Raw genomic sequence first — 19,449 nt, forward strand, 5'->3', positions numbered from 1 at the left:
CCGATCCGGTTTTTGCTGAGTAACGGCTCAGCCATCCCTTACTAGGTGCAGTACTAGTATGGGATGGGAGCCGCTACTTCCTGTATAGGTCCGGCTCACAGGCGGAGTGATATCAGATGCACTCCGCCTGTGAATGGAGGAGCCACACACATGAAGCAGCGGCTTTGCAGCCGCTTGCTTTGTGTGTAGCTCCGGATCGATTCTGTATCGGTATCAGCGATTTCACCTCGCCAGATATCGGTATCGGCTCCAAAAAAGCCAGATCGGTGCATCCCTAGTATATATATATATATATATATGGGGTAAGGTAACATATGTAGTGTATAACAGGTATTCAGCCTTAAACAAAGGATGAGACCATAGTTCAGTCTTTGTTGCTCGATCAAAATATAGGTAAAGTATTCTAAGGCTTTCCAGGTTTGAGTCTGGTGGACATAAATGGTAAACTCCATGCATCCATCCATTTTCTTCCAGTTTGCTCACCGATTGTAGTGCATTTGTTTCTTAAAGTAGGATAATGTGGTTTCACTTTCCCATTAGCTTGATGCGTGACATGGGGCGTGCAACTGGTTTATCTGCTTTACTTTCCCCCCAGAGTTTCCACTTTGTAGCCAAAAAGTAAGACTGTGAATCCTTTGGTGTGTGATAAGCTCTGACTTCAGTCTAAAAGATTTTTCACATTCATAACACTCATGTGGCATCTCTCCGGTGTGACCCCTCTGGTGTTTGAGAAGATGTGACTTCCTTGTAAAAGCTTTGTCACAGTCGGGACACGGATACGGCCTCTCTCCCGTGTGAAACCTCTGGTGTGTGATAAGATGTGACTTCACTGCAAAAGCTTTGTCACAGTCAGGACATGGATACGGCTTCTCTCCCGTGTGAAACCTCTGGTGTACGGTAAGATCGGACTTTGCTGAGAAACCTTTATCACATTCAGAACAAGCGTAAGGCTTCTCCCCAGTGTGGACTATCTGGTGTGCGATGAGGCTTTTCTTCAGTTTAAAAACTTTGTCACATTCAGAACATGGATATGGTTTCTTTGCAGAGTGACTTTTCTGGTGTTTTATAAGATGTTCCTTCCTTGCAAAAGCTTTATCACACTCGCAACACTGATACGGCTTCTCTTCAGTGTGAACCTTCTGGTGTGAGAGAAGCTGTGACTTCTCTGTAAAAGATTTGTCACATTCGGAGCACTGATACGGCTTCTGTCCTGTGTGAATCCTCTGGTGAATGATCAGCACATCCTTCCTTTGAAAGGTTTTGTTACACTCGCCACACTGAAATGGTTTCTCTCCGGTGTGGATCATCTGGTGTCTTATAAGCTGTGACTTCACGCTAAAAGATTTATCACATTCAGAGCACTGGAATGGCTTCTCCCCAGTGTGGACCCTCTTGTGTATAAGAAGATTAGCCTTTACGCTAAAAGATTTGTCACATTCAGAACACCAATATGGCTTCACTCCAGCGTGACTCCTCTCGTGCCTCATAAGACGTGACTTCAAGCTAAAAGATTTGTCACATTCAGAGCACTGATATGGATTTTCTTCGGTGTGAACCTCCTGGTGCCCCATAAGATTTGCTTCCATTGTAAACTTTGTTACAATCCAATGCTCTCCTGTCTGATGTCTCTTGGGTATGTATGGGCTTGACTTTACTGTAAAGCAATGGTCACTTCCAAGAACAGCTTCTCTCCAGTTGGGCTTATGAAGGCCAACAATCACTCGTCAATCCACCTGTACAGAGATAAACATAAATAAAATGAAAAAGGCAGAACTAGATCACTATGACTAAATTAAAGTAACTTCCATTACTGAATATATTTAATACATTCACTATCGGTCTTAAGAAAAGAGGGATTTAGCTTCATAGAATCATTGACAATAAAAATAGCTTCTGCTTTAATCTACCTCCTCTGCAAGACCTGTGGGTGCCTCAATACTAGTTTTGAATGAATACATAGACTATGTACTGTAGCTCCCTGGTCCTAAACTGGGGCTATTATGTAATTTTAGTTTTTGGGTGGGCTGTAGGCAGCTAAGCCTGATTGCATAGTTTGTATTTGGGCTTTCCCTAAGCTCAGTTGGGTTGTGTATTTCTCACAGTTGCCACCAGTAGGTGTCACTGATACCACAGGCCATATTATAAGATTTCCCAAATGGGTTGAGGTATGAATATTTATTTTTTCCTACAGCCAGCCTAGTAGGAGGTTCTTGGCTACTGGTGCATACTAGGGAAGGATATATATTTGGGACAGTCCATGTGCTGGCCCTCTTTCCTCAGGCTGAGGGCTAAGGGGGTGCTGCTGAAGGAAGCTCTGTATTGAGGCCAAGCCTATTTGGGGGTCTATGTATGCTGAGGTGGTCCTGAGGCTGTGGAGGAAGCCGAGCCAAGCTGAGAAGATCCAGGGGAGGACACTTGCTTGAGAAAGCCAGGATGAAGGCTGGTCTCCCAAAAGGGCCTGGGGACTTGCTTGGAGGACACACCAGAATAAAAAGATGTGCTTACAGTTTTTTGGTGACGGCTTAAAGGTTCTGACAATGTGAGGCTGTACTTTGTTCTGGATCCAAGGGGTCTGTAAGTGATCTGCTCTGGTATCCGAGACCCTAACCCTCTTTCCTTCTACCCCCTTTTCAGTTCAATATTAGAACATTGATAAGAACAAAAGTGACTGGCACCCAATTTCTGTTCAAAACTTCCTATTGTAGCCATGGACTCAGCCGTTGGGTAAATGCTAGCTTGCTCCCTGCCTCTGTAGGCGTTATCCTACATTTAGAATACCATGGGGGCTCTACAGTACTATATACAGGGTTATGTTTGTATTGTATTGAGGACACCATATTATTCCCATTACCTGGTATGGTAAAGCGCCTATTACAATGTTATGCAGGACAATCTCGTCTTTGGTCTCAGAGCATTGTGCTACCATCAGTGTCCTCACACACACACAGACCCCCTAACCTGAGGACTAAATGGAGACAGCTGAGAGCAGACACAGCTTAGAGCCCGTTGTTCGGCCACAGAACAGGGAACACCCCCTCGGGGAAAGCCATGTATGACAAGCCCAGCCCCCGCTCAACAGCCCAGTTATTGAGGTCACTGCCCTGGCTTGACAGCCCTAATCTCCCTTTGTGTTGTGTCCCTGGGTGGGATGATCCAGATATGATGTGTGGATGGAGGATGATCTTCTGTTCTAAAAGCAAATCAATTCCATAAAAGAATATCGGACCAGGGTACGGTGAACACACTGCTGTGAAAGGGGCAGATTTACCACAACAGCTCTAGATCCTGGCTGCCTGTGCCTAGGGGAGAGCAACCTGGGGCTATAGTTGTGAGTAGCAGACATACTAAACACCCCCCCCATCCCTTCTTCTCCCCTCACTCTCTCCCCCCTTCTTATATCAACCCTCTCTTTTGTCCCTTCACCCCTCATTTCTCTCACCCCCCCTCTCTCTCTCGCCCCCTTCTCTGTCTCTCTCTCTCTCGCCCCCTCTCTCTCTCACCCTCCCCTCTCTCTCGCACCCTCTCTCTCTCTCTCACCCTCCCCTCTCTCTCGCCCCCCTCGCTCTCTCACCCCCCTCGCTCTCTCTCACACCCTCCCCTCTCTCTCACCCCCCTCCTTCTCTCTCTCTCTCACCCTCCCCTCTCTCTCACCCTCCCCTCTCTCTCGCCCCCCTCGCTCTCTCACCCCCCCTCTCTCTCGCCCCCCTCTCTCTCTCTCACCCTCCCCTCTCTCTCGCCCCCTCTCTCTCTCTCTCACCCTCCCCTCTCTCTCTCTCACCCTCCCCTCTCTCTCGCCCCCCTCGCTCTCTCACCCCCCTCGCTCTCTCTCACACCCTCCCCTCTCTCTCACCCCCCTCCTTCTCTCTCTCACCCTCCCCTCTCTCTCTCTCACCCTCCCCTCTCTCACGCCCCCTCTCTCTCTCACCCTCCCCTCTCTCTTGCCCCCTCTCTCTCTCTCACCCTCCCCTCTCTCTCACCCCCTCTCTCTCTCACCCTCCCCTCTGTCTCTCACCCCCCTCTCTCTCTCTCTCACACCCTCCCCTCTCTCTCACCCCCCTCCTTCTCTCTCTCACCCTCCCCTCTCTCTCGCCCCCCTCGCTCTCTCACCCCCCTCTCTCTCTCGCCCCCCTCTCTCTCTCTCTCTTGCCCCATCTCTCTCTCACCCCCCTCTCTCTCTCTCTCACCCTCCCCTCTCTCATCCCCTTTCAATCTCAGCCCCCCTCCTCTCTCCCTCGCCGGTTTCCCATCTCTCCTCCCCCTCTTACTTCTGTCTCTATCCCTTCACCCACCTCTTAGTTTTGAATAGGAGTCGGACGTCGGAAATGGGTGGTGTCACCAGGTGAAGTAGTCAGATGGCCCCACCCCTTACCTATATAAGAATGGTCAAATGGTGGAGAACGGTGGAGCCTGCAGTAGGCGTTTCAGCCTTCATAGACAGTGGGAGCGTTTTTGTTTTTTATTTTCAGGCGCGGCTTGATTGGCGATGGATTTACATCAGGGGACACTATTTTTTTTTACATAAATCTATTGTCAAAAACTGTCACTTTTTTGGTGAAAGGATACTATGTACCCCATACTCATTCACATGGGGGGGGGGGCGGGATCTGGGAGCTCCCTTGTAAACCATTTAAGGACCAGGCCTATTTCTGACACTTGTTTACAAGTTAATATCAGTATTTTTTTGCTAGAAAATTACTTAGAACCCCCAAACATTATACATATATATATATTTTTTTTTTTTTAGCAGAGACCGTAGAGAATAAAATGGAGATCATTGCAATACTTTATGTCACACATGTATTTGCACAGCGGTCTTACAAACGCATTTTTTTTATTTTAAAAATACTCTTTTTTAAACGAAGAAAACGAAAGTTAGCCCATTTATTTTTATAATGTGAAAGATAATGTTACAGCGAGTAAATAGATACCCAACATGTCCTGCTTCAAAATTGCGCACACTCATGGAATGGCGACAAACATTACTTAAAAATCTCCATAGGTGATATTTTAAAAAATTCTACAGTTTACCAGCTTAGAGTTACAGAGGAGGTCGGGGGATGGAATTATTTCGCTCGCTCTAACGATCGCAGCGATACCTCACAAATGTGGTTTGAACACCATTTACATATGGGGACACAACTTGTGTACGCGCTCACTTCTACGCACGAGCTCGGAGGGACGGGGCACTTTACATTTTTTTCTTATTTATTTTACCTTTTATTTTTACATTATCCTTTTTACAAATGTGGTCACTTTTATTCCTATTACGAGGAATGTAAAGATTCCTTGTAATAGAAGGACAGATCCTCTTTAATGTGAGATCTGGGGTCAAAAAGACCTCACATCTCACATCTACCCTTTAAAGCAAGTAAAAAATAAAAATGGGCCCTTCAAGGCCGTTGGGAGGAAGCGACGTATTACGTCACTCCGGTCCTCCAAGGTCATAGAGTGGAGTGGGGGCAATCTTGCCCTCACTCGACTTCCTGCTTGGGAAATGGACGAACCGGATCATTTTCCTTGCTACCGACGGCTCCGGTAAGCAGGGAAAATGACCGCGATGCGGGAGGGGGGGCACCTCTCCCAACGCCCATAAAAGTGATCCCGCCATGAATCCACTGCTGGAACCATTTTTATGTGAAAGAGGAGCGTCAGCTGAGTAAGAAAATACCAGGGTTATGGCAGCTATCTGCTATCTGCTGCCATAACACTGGTATTTAATGTCAAAGTACTGAGGTAAAACTGTGGCGGGCTGTTAGGAAGGGGTTAAAGGGGGGCTTCCAGATTCCAATAAGCCCCCTGCTTACAGACCCCCGCAACCACCGACCAGGGTTGTAGCAATGAGGCCCTTGTCCCCATTACCAAACACATTGTGGGTCGCAGTTCCGTTACAATTTATGCTAGGAGGGAAGGATTTGTGTTCAAAAGGGGGAATATGAGGATATAGGGGAAAAAGAGAATTTGAGCTAGGAGGGAGACAGGTTTTTTTTAGTGGGGGGGGATTTGTGCCAGGAGAGGGGATATCAGCAGGGGGGTTGATTTGTAATGGAAGGTGGATTTATGCTTAGGGGGTAAGCATGCAGATTAGTGCTTATTTTTTATTTTTTTTGGGGGGGGGTTGGCTGACACATAATCATACATCTTGGGGGGGGACACAATTTGGCATGTTCACCTTGGGCTCTAGATGACCTTGTCCTGTCAATGCTGTATATGGAGATACTATTTTATACCAATGAATTGATTGTCTGTAGGGCTGTAATATTTGATCAATAAAATCCACAACCCCCCCATGAACCGGTTCTAGTCGTGTATGCAATTTTTTTGGACAGGACCGTGTCTTCCTTGAAGGTCCACCGAGGTTTTATCATGGATGGAGGAAAGGACATAGACATCTCTTATCTCTCCACTTTAGGGCTACTATCTCATCATTCTGCAAACTGGCCGACTCCCTCCTTTTCAGTTTTGTGCAAAACAATCTTTGAGGGAATTCCTTGAGGTTTGGTCAAACTGCCCCACAGGCCACAGTTTGAGGAGAAGATGCTGGAATAAGAGAAGACTAGTGTAAAAACGATCCACACAGAGGGTACCCCTTCTGGAATAGTGGTGCTATAAGTCCCCACACGTTTTTCTTCACTCCCCATACAGGTTGGGCATCCAGGGGGCGCCAGCCAGCTGTCCTTTTCCCTTAAACTCTAAAGGCAGGTACACTGGTGCGGGACGTGCGAAAGGCTTATGATTGCCTGGCGTCCATATGGAACCTCTATCTCGGATAATTGATATCTGATTGTGATTATTGGATAACCACCTACCCAATGTCTATTACATGCTATATATATATATATAGGTCTTTTCTGGGGGGGTTTTGGATTCAAAACCTCTACTTCTCCTTCCTTCCGTTTCTCCCTTCTTAAATATGATAGATTGAAGTGGTATCTGCCCCATATCAACTATAGGCCACATAGAGCCTTTAGTATATGGGATATCCTTCTGTTGGGATACTCCTATATGTTTTGGCTATATATCATTTGGACAGATTGTAAAGTAACTGCCCAGACCTTGGAGATGGACGTATATGCTTATATGCTGTATTAATGAATCTTCAATACCACTGCTGACATTGGGGGCTATAATACACACCTGTACTCTATCAGTGTCCACTATCAAGTAGATATAGGAGGAGTCCCTTGTAGTGCATTAGCACATCTCTCCCAGCAAGGAGTGTTGTCTCCAAGGGTTAGAGAGGCTGGATTCACCCCTTTTTTATGGATAGTGTAGGACCCACCGACAATGGGGTACTTTGACGTAGTGGTGGGCTTGAGCACGATATGGCCATATGGTGGGACAAAATCCCCATTTTTATTTATGGATTGTCTCCATATTTGATAGTCATTTCTTTTGCATGGTTGCGCTATTCTTTTTTAATATATAATATAATTATTATACCCATTTTTGTATGTCTGGACACCTCCTTTTTTTCGCACCCTGCCTGCCATCACCTGAGTCATTTGGAAATACCGGTCTGTCTTGGTCTCTTTGGCCCTGAGGAAGCCTCCTACGAAACGCGTCGCCTTGCAGGGGACCCTTAGACCGTGCTACATCTGAGACCATTACGTCATCTCTTCATACAGGCTATCAGCTCTCCCTTGTTGGGAAATATTTCTACTATGTGAGACATGTATTGTTTATTTTATGCTAGATATGGGCAGCTATGTTCAATTTTAATATGTATAAATAAAATATTATTTAGTCATACCTAAGTTGTGGTTGTGATCCTTCTCCTCCCAGTGGCCCGCAAAGCCCCACCTGTCTCTCCCAATTTTCTCTGTCAAAAGTTATGTGTGAATCCGACTGCCCTGACGTAAAACTTCTATAAATTCGCCCCATATTTGGCCCGTTTACTGGGATATACTGTAGTGTTCGCCCAGCCTTCCGGGGAAATGGACGAGGGACTCATCAACAAAAATATTTTTTTGGGAGTAAACATTTCTGAAAAGATATTGGGAAAAAGAAATTGATAAGTGGCCAAGTTTTGAACAGCTTGTCATAAGCAAGGCACAGGGAATTATCATTGGAGTGTAGAAACCCCATGATCATGTCATGGCGTGTTCTGGGCATATTAGAAGAATAGACTGGCATGTGATGTATGGGGTGGGTAGATAAGAAGGTGTGGACTTCCTTTTTCTCTCAGTTCCATAATCCGTACAAGTCTGCAAAAAAATATATAAAAATAAAAACCTAAAAAATGGTTTCCAGGTAAATGAACGGGCAAGGGATGAATTCAGATTACTGGCAATGGATTAGCTGGCATAAAGATTGCACTGATCCACAATGAATTCCACAAATCATCAGAAAAATTACTGAAAATGAATTGGCGTAATATTTTCCATTACTATCTGAGGGCCTGACGTCCTTTACTGGGCCCTGTGCTCACTGCCCGGCACCGTGGAGCTCAGTTGGCATTTGCCATTGAACACCGGAATTGGCAGCTCCACCACTGGCGCCCTGTGCTTTTCACAGATGAGAGCAGAGTTCACCCTGAGCACATGTGACAGACATGAAAGGGTCTGGAGAAGCCGTGGAGAACGTTATGCTGCCTGTAACATCGTTCAGCATGACCGGTTGGGTGGTGGTCAGTGATGGTCTGGGGAGGAATATCCATGGAGGGACACACAGACCTCTACAGGCCAGACAATGGCACCCTGACTGCCATTAGGTATCGGGATGAAATCTTAGGACCCATTGTCAGACCCTACTCTGGTGCAGTGGGTCCTGGGTTCCTCCTGGTGTATGACAATGCCCGGCCTCATGTGGTGAGAGTATGCAGCCAGTTCCTGGAGGATGAAGGAATTGATACCACTGAATGGTCCCCACACTCTCCTGACCTAAATCCAATAGAACTCCTCTGGGAGATTCTGTTTCCGTCCATCCAACGCCACCAGGTTGCACCTCAGTCTGTTCAGGAGCTCAGTGATGCCCTGGTCCAGATCTGGGAAGAAATACCCCAGGACACCATCCGTCATCTCATTAGGAGCATGCCCCGACATTGTCAGGCATGCATACAAGCACATGGGGGGGGGGGGGGCACACACAGTACTGAGGACCATTCTGAAGTCCAGCAATGACATTTCACCAAAATGGACTCACCTGCTGCATCATTTTTTCACTTTGATTTTCGGGGTGTCTTTCAATTCAGCCCTCTGTAGGGTGATAATTTTCATTTCCATCAAACAATGTGGCATCCTTTCCTTCCTAACACATTACCCAGTCCATACCAGTATAGATCCTAACACATTACCCAGTCCATACCAGTATAGATTCTAACACATTACCAAGTCCATACCAGTATAGATCCTAACATATTACCCAGTCCATACCAGTATAGATCCTAACACATTACCCAGTCCAAACCAGTATAGATCCTAACCCATTCCCCAGCCCATACCAGTATAGATCCTAACACATTACCCAGTCCATACCAGTATAGATCCTAACACATTACCCAGTCCAAACCAGTATAGATCCTAACCCATTCCCCAGCCCATACCAGTATAGATTCTAACACATTACCCAGTCCATACCAGTATAGATTCTAACACATTACCCAGTCCATACCAGTATAGATTCTAACACATTACCCAGTCCATACCAGTATAGACCCTAACACATTACCCAGTCTATACCAGTATAGATTCTAACACATTACCCAGTCCATACCAGTATAGATTCTAACACATTACCCAGTCTATACCAGTATAGATCCTAACATATTACCCAGTCCATACCAGTATAGATCCTAACACATTCCGCAGTCCATACCAGTATAGATCCTAACACATTACCCAGTCCATACCAGTATAGATCCTAACACATTACCCAGTCCATACCAGTATAGATCCTAACACATTACTCAGTCCATACCAGTATAGATCCTAACATATTACCCAGTCCATACCAGTATAGATCCTAACACATTACCAAGTCCATACCAGTATAGATCCTAACATATTACCCAGTCCATACCAGTATAGATCCTAACACATTACCCAGTCCAAACCAGTATAGATCCTAACCCATTCCCCAGCCCATACCAGTATAGATCCTAACACATTACCCAGTCCATACCAGTATAGATCCTAACACATTACCCAGTCCAAACCAGTATAGATCCTAACCCATTCCCCAGCCCATACCAGTATAGATTCTAACACATTACCCAGTCCATACCAGTATAGATTCTAACACATTACCCAGTCCATACCAGTATAGATTCTAACACATTACCCAGTCCATACCAGTATAGACCCTAACACATTACCCAGTCTATACCAGTATAGATTCTAACACATTACCCAGTCTATACCAGTATAGATCCTAACATATTACCCAGTCCATACCAGTATAGATTCTAACACATTACCCAGTCCATACCAGTATAGATTCTAACACATTACCCAGTCTATACCAGTATAGATCCTAACATATTACCCAGTCCATACCAGTATAGATCCTAACACATTCCGCAGTCCATACCAGTATAGATCCTAACACATTACCCAGTCCATCCCAGTATAGATCCTAACACATTACCCAGTCCATACCAGTATAGATCCTAACACATTACCCAGTCCATACCAGTATAGATACTAACACATTACCCAGTCCATACCAGTATGGATCCTAACACAGTACCCAGTCCATACCAGTATAGATCCTAACACATTACCCAGTCCATACCAGTATAGATCCTAACACATTACCCAGTCCATACCAGTATAGATTTCCGGCGTGAGATGTAGTCCCATTCAGAGCCGAAGTGTTTTAAAAGTTTTCCTTTCATTTTCAAAAAGGGCCAGAGACATATCCCGGGAAATTATAGGCCTGTCAGTTTGACATCAGTAGTATGTAAACTTCTGGAGGGGATGATAAGGGACTATATCGTAGAGTATGCTAAAGACAAAAACATCATCAGTAGTAACCAGCACGGGTTTACAAATGGGCGTTCTTGTCAAACCAATCTCTTAGCATTCTACGAGGAAGTGAGCTGTGAGCTAGATAGGGGGAGACCAGTGGATGTGGTGTACTTGGATTTCGCTAAGGCGTTTGATACAGTTCCCCGCAAGCGCTTAATTTATAAAATAAGGTCTGCAGGTATCGACAGCAGGGTTTGCTCTTGGATACGGAATTGGCTAAAAGGCCGTGTCCAAAGGGTAGTAATAAACAGCGCATACTCAGACTGGTCTGAGGTGGTAAGCGGGGTCCCCCAAGGCTCAGTCCTGGGACCAACCTTGTTCAATTTATTCATAAACAGCATTGAGGACGGGATCAGTAGTTCGTTATCAGTTTTTGCAGATGACACAAAATTGGCCAGGGCAATAACTGCACAGCATGAAGCAGATATCCTACAGAATGACCTGGACAAAATTACCGAGTGGGCAACGACATGGCAAATGAGGTTTAATGTGGAGAAGTGTAAGGTTTTGCACTTGGGGACCAAAAACATAAAAACACAATACACGTTAGGAGGGGAACCCTTGGGGGAATCAAAAATGGAGAAGGATCTGGGAGTCTTAGTTGATGATAGATTAGGCAACAGCATGCAATGTCAAGCGGCAGCTTCCAAAGCCAACAGAATATTAGCATGCATAAAGAAAGGGATGTATTCCAGAGATAAGACTATAATCCTTCCACTTTATAAAACTCTGGTCCGACCGCATCTGGAGTATTCTGTCCAGTTCTGGTCGCCAGTCCTCAGGAGGGATGTGTTGGAGCTGGAGAAAGTCCAGAGAAGGGCAACTAAACTGATTAGGGGGTTGGAGGACCTTACCTATGAAGAGCGGCTGCAATCGCTCGATTTATTTTCCCTGGAGAAAAGACGTCTGAGAGGGGACATGATAGCAATTTATAAATATCTTAATGGGGATCTCAGCTTAGAAGAAAAGCTGTTCATTCGAAGGAATTGCATGAGGACTCGAGGACATACAATGCGATTAGAGGAGAAGCGTTTTAACCTCAGGCAACGTGGGGGGTTCTTTACTGTTAGGGCTACAAGATTGTGGAATTGTCTACCACAAGAGGTGGTTTCTGCGGGTAGTATGGTGACTTTCAAAAGACTCTTAGACATACATCTCAAGGATCAGGAGATTGAGGGCTATGTTAGATGATTACAGTCACACACACCTACACAGGGGGAACTGGATGGACTATTGTCTTTATTCAACCTCACCTACTATGTAACTATGTAATTTTCTTTTTTATAGCTGTGTAAATATTTTTGTAAACTTTCTGCTATAAAACATCCAATAAAAAAATAAAATGTGAGATGATTACAGCACACAGGGGACTGGATGGACTATTGTCTGTACTCAACCTCACCTACTATGTAACTATAGCAGGGACAGGAATGTACCATGAATAGGACACCCCCGGACTTACCTGTGTGGGGTGACCTGGAGGAGATCCTATGGAGACGGAGAATGGGATCTATAATGTGTGAGAAGAGGAAACGTCTTCCATGGACAGGAAGTGACATCACACATCGCTCCGTCCGGGATTTCTCCCATCAGGACGAGGACTGATAGAAATTGTTAAATTAAAATTCCAATAAAAATTAAAAATACAGAGGGTGCAGTATGGAGAGAAGACACTAGATGGAGCCACTCCACAGAGAGGAGAAAGAGGAAACAATGGAGACATTTCTTCCAAACTATGAAACATTGTATCATCACATGGAGACTGATCCCCTCCCCTCCCCCTTCCTGAGCTACAAGAACATGGAGGACAATCCTCCTCCTTACTGAGCTACAAGAACATGGAGGATCCCCCTCCCCCTTCCTGAGCTACAACAACATGGAGGACGCCCCTCCTCCTTCCTGAGCTACAAGAAAATGGAGGACACCCCCTCCCCCTTCCTGAGCTACAAGAACATGGAGGACACCCCTCCCCCTTCCTGATCTACAAGAAAATGGAGGAAACCCCTCCCCCTTCCTGAGCTACAAGACAATGGAGGAAACCCCCTCCTCCTCCTCCTCCTCCCTACATGGAGCTGCAGCCAGAGACAGAGGAGAGACTGAAAGAGAAACTTGGGGAGGAAACGGTGTAATTTAGAAAAGCATACCTCGTGAAAATTCCATACCCACGTCACTTCCTGTCATATACGTAATGGAACAGCTGAGCGGCGTAGCAGTGCGCATGCTCGGAGGGTATGGAATTATCACGGTAGTGTGTGTAACGTTACACCGCATCAGCTGTTGCGGCGGTTACATTAAAGGTTACATGAAAACATCTCGGCTGCAATATGAGTCATCTCCGCTCCTACCTCGGTCACTTCCCTGATCTTGGCTACTAAAAAGCGGCGGCGGGTGTATGAAATCTAAATCACAGAGATCTCGGCTCCGTGATTTATATTTTCATAGATCTGCCGCCGCTTTTACATTTAGTAGCCAAGATCAGGGAAGTGACAGGGGTAGGAGCGGAGATCAGGGAAGTGACAGGGGTAGGAGCGGAGATCAGGGAAGTGACAGGGGTAGGTGCGGAGATGATTTTATGTTGCAGCAGCAACAGCTGATTCGGTGTAACATTTAAAAACACTAACCATGAGAATTCCCTACCCTCCGGAGCTCTGAGCATGCGCACTAGTAAGCTGCTCAGCTGTTCAATGACGTAGGTGCACCGGAAGTGACGAGGGTAGGGAATTTTCACGGGTATGGTTTTTTCACGGTCAGTATAGTGTAGTGTGAGTATAGTGTAGTGTGAGTATAGTCTCTCAGTGTAGTGTCAGTATAGTGTAGTGTGAGTATAGTGTAGTGTCCGTGTAGTGTAGTGTGAGTATAGTCTCTCAGTGTAGTGTCAGTATAGTGTAGTGTGAGTGTAGTGTCAGTGTAGTGTGAGTATAGTATAGTGTTAGTGTAGTGTGAGAATAGTGTAGTGTGAGTGTAGTGTGAGCATAGTATAGTGTCAGTGTAGTGTGAGTATAGTGTAGTGTCAGTGTAGTGTGAGTATAGTGTAGTGTCAGTGTAGTGTGTCAGTGAAGTGTGAGTTTAGTGTAGTGTGTCAGTATAGTGTGAGTTTAGTGTAGTGTCGGTATAGTGTGAGTTTAGTGTAGTGTCGGTATAGTGTGAGTTTAGTGTAGTGTGAGTATAGTGTAGTGTGTCAGTGTAGGGTGAGTATAGTGTAGTGTGTAAGTGTAGTGTGAGTTTAGTGTAGTGTGTCAGTATAGTGTGAGTTTAGTGTAGTGTCGGTATAGTGTGAGTTTAGTGTAGTGTGAGTATAGTGTAGTGTGTCAGTGTAGTGTGAGTATAGTGTAGTGTGTAAGTGTAGTGTGAGTTTAGTGTAGTGTGAGTATAGTGTAGTGTCAGTGTAGTGTGGGTTTAGTGTAGTGTCAGTGTAGTGTGGGTTTAGTGTAGTGTCAGTGTAATGTGAGTAAAGTGTAGTGTGTCAGTATAGTGTGGGTTTAGTGTAGTGTCAGTATAGTGTGGGTTTTGTGTAGTGTCAGTGTAGTGTGAGTTTTGTGTAGTGTCAGTGTAGTGTGGGTTTAGTGTAGTGTCAGTGTAGTGTGAGTTTTGTGTAGTGTCAGTGTAGTGTGGGTTTAGTGTAGTGTCAGTGTAGTGTGAGTATAGTGTAGTGTCAGTGTAGTGTGAGTATAATGTAGTGTCAGTGTAGTGTGGGTTTAGTGTAGTGTCAGTGTAGTGTGAGTTTTGTGTAGTGTCAGTGTAGTGTGGGTTTAGTGTAGTGTCAGTGTAGTGTGGGTTTAGTGTAGTGTCAGTATAGTGTGAGTATAGTGTAGTGTCAGTGTAGTGTGAGTATAATGTAGTGTCAGTGTAATGTGAGTAAAGTGTAGTGTGTCAGTATAGTGTAGTGTGTCAGTATAGTGTGAGTTTAGTGTAGTGTGTCAGTGTGGTGTGATTATAATGTAGTGTCAGTGTAGTGTCAGTATAGTGTAGTGTGTCAGTATAGTGTAAGTTTAGTGTAGTGTCAGTGTAGTGTGAGTATAGTGTAGTGTCAGTGTAGTGTGAGTAAAGTGTAGTGTCAGTGTAGTGTGAGTAAAGTGTAGTGTCAGTGTAATGTGAGTAAAGTGTAGTGTCAGTGTGGTGTGATTATAATGTAGTGTCAGTGTAGTGTCAGTATAGTGTAGTGTGTCAGTATAGTGTAAGTTTAGTGTAGTGTCAGTGTAGTGTGTCAATATAGTGTGAGCTTTCCATAACATTTAGTGCTGTATACCCCCCTTTTTTTTTTGGTTGCTGTGATTTTTTTTGTTTTGGGTTTTTTTGTCCTTTCCCCCCCCCCCCTTTTTTTTAATTTTCAGCCTCGGTTTTTCTGACTGTGGTGTTCCCCCTTTTTTTATTTTTATTTTTTTCATAGTTTTGACATTTCTGTCAGCGTCAGTCCTCAATTTAAAGTGCACCAAAAACACCATTTGTCATGGAATAAAGTGCATCCAATTACACGTTTCCCAGTCTCTATGAAATGTGGGTAATGGTACCCCCCACCCCCATCATGTCTGGGAGTACAACAAGGAGAGGCAGACGTTTCCATGACACTGTGAGGGGATCAGCAGCAAATGTGTCCACAGGCAAAGGTGGACATGGTCCGTCCTCAGGCAGGGCATCATTTCCTCTGTTTAGTGATGTTGCCTGTGCTATCCAGCCACAGCATGCAGAGGAGGTGGTGGACTGACCTACTAAACCATCCTCATCCTCCTCATCCCTTGTCACCCAAGCAGAGACTAGTGCGCAGTCCACTTCAGCTGCCGGAGCGACTTATTCTGCCTCCTTGTCCACAGATATTCCTGCCATAACCCCAGCATCAGGCATGGAGGAGTCAGCTTATTTATTTGAACACAGAGTCAGCCACTTGCTCCTTGATGATGCACAGTTATTACCTGATTCAGATGTTGGTTCTGAGGTTGAGGAACGAACATGAGCCTACAGAGAGGGGAGAACTGTCAGGGTTACCTGATCCGAGGCTGAGGTGCTGAGAGGGCTCCCCTTGCGGCTCAGTGCGGCACACCCCTGGAGATGGTACAGAGGGTGTGGCGCCCCAAGTGGCATGGGTTACCAGCTGCAGGCAGGTAGGTAGAACCAGGATAAATCCAAGAGCGAACTGGAACAGGCTGGAATCACAGCAGGGTATGAGTCTTCAAAGGCTCTGAAGCAGCCGGGCTACCTTGTGCCGAGGAATAGTCTCTAGTATCGGAGACAGGAACTGGCCGAGGTCTGGGACTGGAGCAGGCAGCGGGAACCGTGGTACAAGCCGAGGTCATGCACAGGAGACAACCAGAATAGCCAAGGTCTTGAAGCAAGCCGGGGTCATACACGGTAGGTGACGGAAGCAAGGTCAGTGGGAGAAGCCAAGGGTCAAACCAGGAGCAGGAGATCAAACGGAATCAGGAACAAGCCGAGTCACAACAGGAAATCCAAACAGGAACTGCAGGAACACAGGAAGCTGAGAGATAATCCAGCAATGAGTCTGATCCTATGGCCACCTTTTATAAGCCATTTCCCTGACAGGTCAGCAGAGGGCTGTGTCAGGAGCGTCCATTGCTATTACTGGCAGTGTTGCCAGTTCTCCTATGGCCATTTCCCTGACAAGAACACTGGTACACAAATTGATAGTCATGTTCTCTCAGCTGCAGCATATTGCCAAGTTGTCTCCAGTGGTAATGAGGATGGAGGAGATGATGATCAGGATGGAGGAGATGATGATCTGGATGGAGGAGATGATGATGATAGCGTCACTGATGCGACTTTGGTGCCGGATAGAGCAGAGGAGGAAAGTGAGGGTGAGGCACAAACCCAACGAGGCAGCCATCATGAGAGAGTAGAGAGAAGCCACCCTATTCTATCACATTGTGGAGCTGTTATCTCCTAACACCCTTCCCGCAGCGCAACTGTTTGGGCCTTTTTTAGCAATTGTGCAGCAGATCGCACTGTTTCAATTTGAAAACTTTGTCTCAAGTTCATCAAGCGTGGCAAAAACACCAGCCATTTGGGTACCACATGCTTGACAAGACATTTAACCTCCCACCACTCAAGAGCACCTGAAAGCCACACAAAAGGGACGCAATTCTGTTCCTCCTCCTTCCTCACTTCAGTCTACCCCCGCTATACCTTATGACCTCTCAGCAGTCTCCACTGACAGGGATGATGGTATAGCACAGGGTGTCCCAGGTCCTTGCAGCACATCTACCAGTAGCACACCACCAGCTGTAGACTATAGCCGGCAAATTTCTCTGCCCCCATCTGCTGCAGCGAAAAGAAATACAATCACTGCCACCCACATGCCCAGCGTCTAAATGCAAGCTAGTCAAAGCTGTTGGCTTTACAACTTCTGCCTATCCATCTGATGGATTCTGCCTGTAACAGAACCTTACCTTTGACAGAGAATATTTGTGTGGTTCATGTGTGTGAAGGATTTCCCAGCAACCATTCGGTTATTTACACTCCCTGCTATCATATCTCTCTTTGCACTGTGAGCCCCAGGAAGTGACTCCTTATATGGACATTCCATGAAGTCAAGGCACGGCCAGCCTAGAGACGGAATGTCTGCTGATTAACGATGCGCTTTTGTCTACATTATGTTGATTTGGGCTGAGGCAGCTTTTGTTAAGTGTGGTAATGACCTTACCTATTTGTCTGGGTGGATGTCGGGCCATTGTTTAAGTAGTGTCTGATATACTCCCCAGGTGTATAAAAGCCTGTATTCTTGTTTCAATAAAGGGTTGTTTTTCTTGACCCTTCAAATGTAGCTTCATCTCATCCTGGAGGGGGATTTTACTGCATTATTACCCGGTCCTTCAACAGCTGAACCTGACTCTCCTGCTGGATCTTATGGTTGGAATTATACTACTCCATTACTATACAGGGACTTGCCGGGAAAAAGGACGTCTGCAACCGCTTGATACCCTCTCACCATAAGGGGGAGCCGTTACACCTTCCTTTCCATGTTCCACCTCCCCTCCCATCATCAATGCTTCCTTTCCATGTTCCACCTCCCCTCCCATCATCAAGCCTTCCTTTCCATGTTCCACCTCCCCTCCCATCATCAATGCCTCCTTTCCATGTTCCACCTCCCCTCCCATCATCAATGCCTCCTTTCCATGTTCCACCTCCCCTCCGAACATCAATGCTTCCTTTCCATGTTCCACCTCCCCTCCCATCATCAATGCCTCCTTTCCATGTTCCACCTCCCCTCCCATCATCAATGCCTCCTTTCCATGTTCCACCTCCCCTCCCATCATCAATGCCTCCTTTCCATGTTCCACCTCCCCTCCCATCATCAATGCCTCCTTTCCATGTTCCACCTCCCCTCCGAACATCAATGCTTCCTTTCCATGTTCCACCTCCCCTCCCATCATCAATGCCTCCTTTCCATGTTCCACCTCCCCTCCCATCATCAATGCCTCCTTTCCATGTTCCACCTCCCCTCCGAACATCAATGCTTCCTTTCCATGTTCCACCTCCCCTCCCATCATCAATGCTTCCTTTTCATGTTCCACCTCCCCTCCCATCATCAATGCTTCCTTTCCATGTTCCACCTCCCCTCCCATCATCAATGCTTCCTTTCCATGTTCCACCTCCTCTCCCATCATCAATGCCTCCTTTCCATGTTCCACCTCCCCTCCCATCATCAATGCTTCCTTTCCATGTTCCACCTCCCCTCCCATCATCAATGCCTCCTTTCCATGTTCCACCTCCCCTCCCATCATCAATGCCTCCTTTCCATGTTCCACCTCCCCTCCCATCATCAATGCTTCCTTTCCATGTTCCACCTCCTCTCCCATCATCAATGCCTCCTTTCCATGTTCCACCTCCCCTCCCATCATCAATGCTTCCTTTCCATGTTCCACCTCCCCTCCCATCATCAATGCCTCCTTTCCATGTTCCACCTCCCCTCCCATCATCAATGCCTCCTTTCCATGTTCCACCTCCCCTCCCATCATCAATGCTTCCTTTCCATGTTCCACCTCCCCTCCCATCATCAATGCCTCCTTTCCATGTTCCACCTCCCCTCCCATCATCAAGCCTTCCTTTCCATGTTCCACCTCCCCTCCCATCATCAATGCCTCCTTTCCATGTTCCACCTCCCCTCCCATCATCAATGCTTCCTTTCCATGTTCCACCTCCCCTCCGAACATCAATGCTTCCTTTCCATGTTCCACCTCCTCTCCCATCATCAATGCCTCCTTTCCATGTTCCACCTCCCCTCCCATCATCAATGCTTCCTTTCCATGTTCCACCTCCTCTCCCATCATCAATGCTTCCTTTCCATGTTCCACCTCCTCTCCCATCATCAATGCCTCCTTTCCATGTTCCACCTCCCCTCCCATCATCAATGCCTCCTTTCCATGTTCCACCTCCCCTCCCATCATCAATGCTTCCTTTCCATGATCCACCTCCTCTCCCATCATCAATGCCTCCTTTCCATGTTCCACCTCCCCTCTCATCATCAATGCCT

The 19,449-nt window shown here is 46.2% G+C and overlaps 1 pseudogene across 1 annotated transcript in view; it reads right to left on the minus strand.

Annotated features, from left to right (window-relative positions):
* Positions 1 to 536: 536 nt before the first annotated feature.
* Positions 537 to 19,449, minus strand: part of LOC309543525 — a 62,897-nt pseudogene continuing 43,984 nt past the window's right edge. Inside the window, exon 2 of the transcript in view lies at positions 537 to 1,529. The product of the transcript in view is annotated as an uncharacterized misc_RNA (transcript). The remainder of the gene's footprint in view (positions 1,530 to 19,449) is intronic.

The sequence above is a fragment of the Pelophylax lessonae genome, assembly GCF_965119305.1.
Source record: "Pelophylax lessonae genome assembly, contig: HAP1_SCAFFOLD_161, whole genome shotgun sequence".
Taxonomy (NCBI): Eukaryota; Metazoa; Chordata; class Amphibia; order Anura; family Ranidae; genus Pelophylax; species Pelophylax lessonae.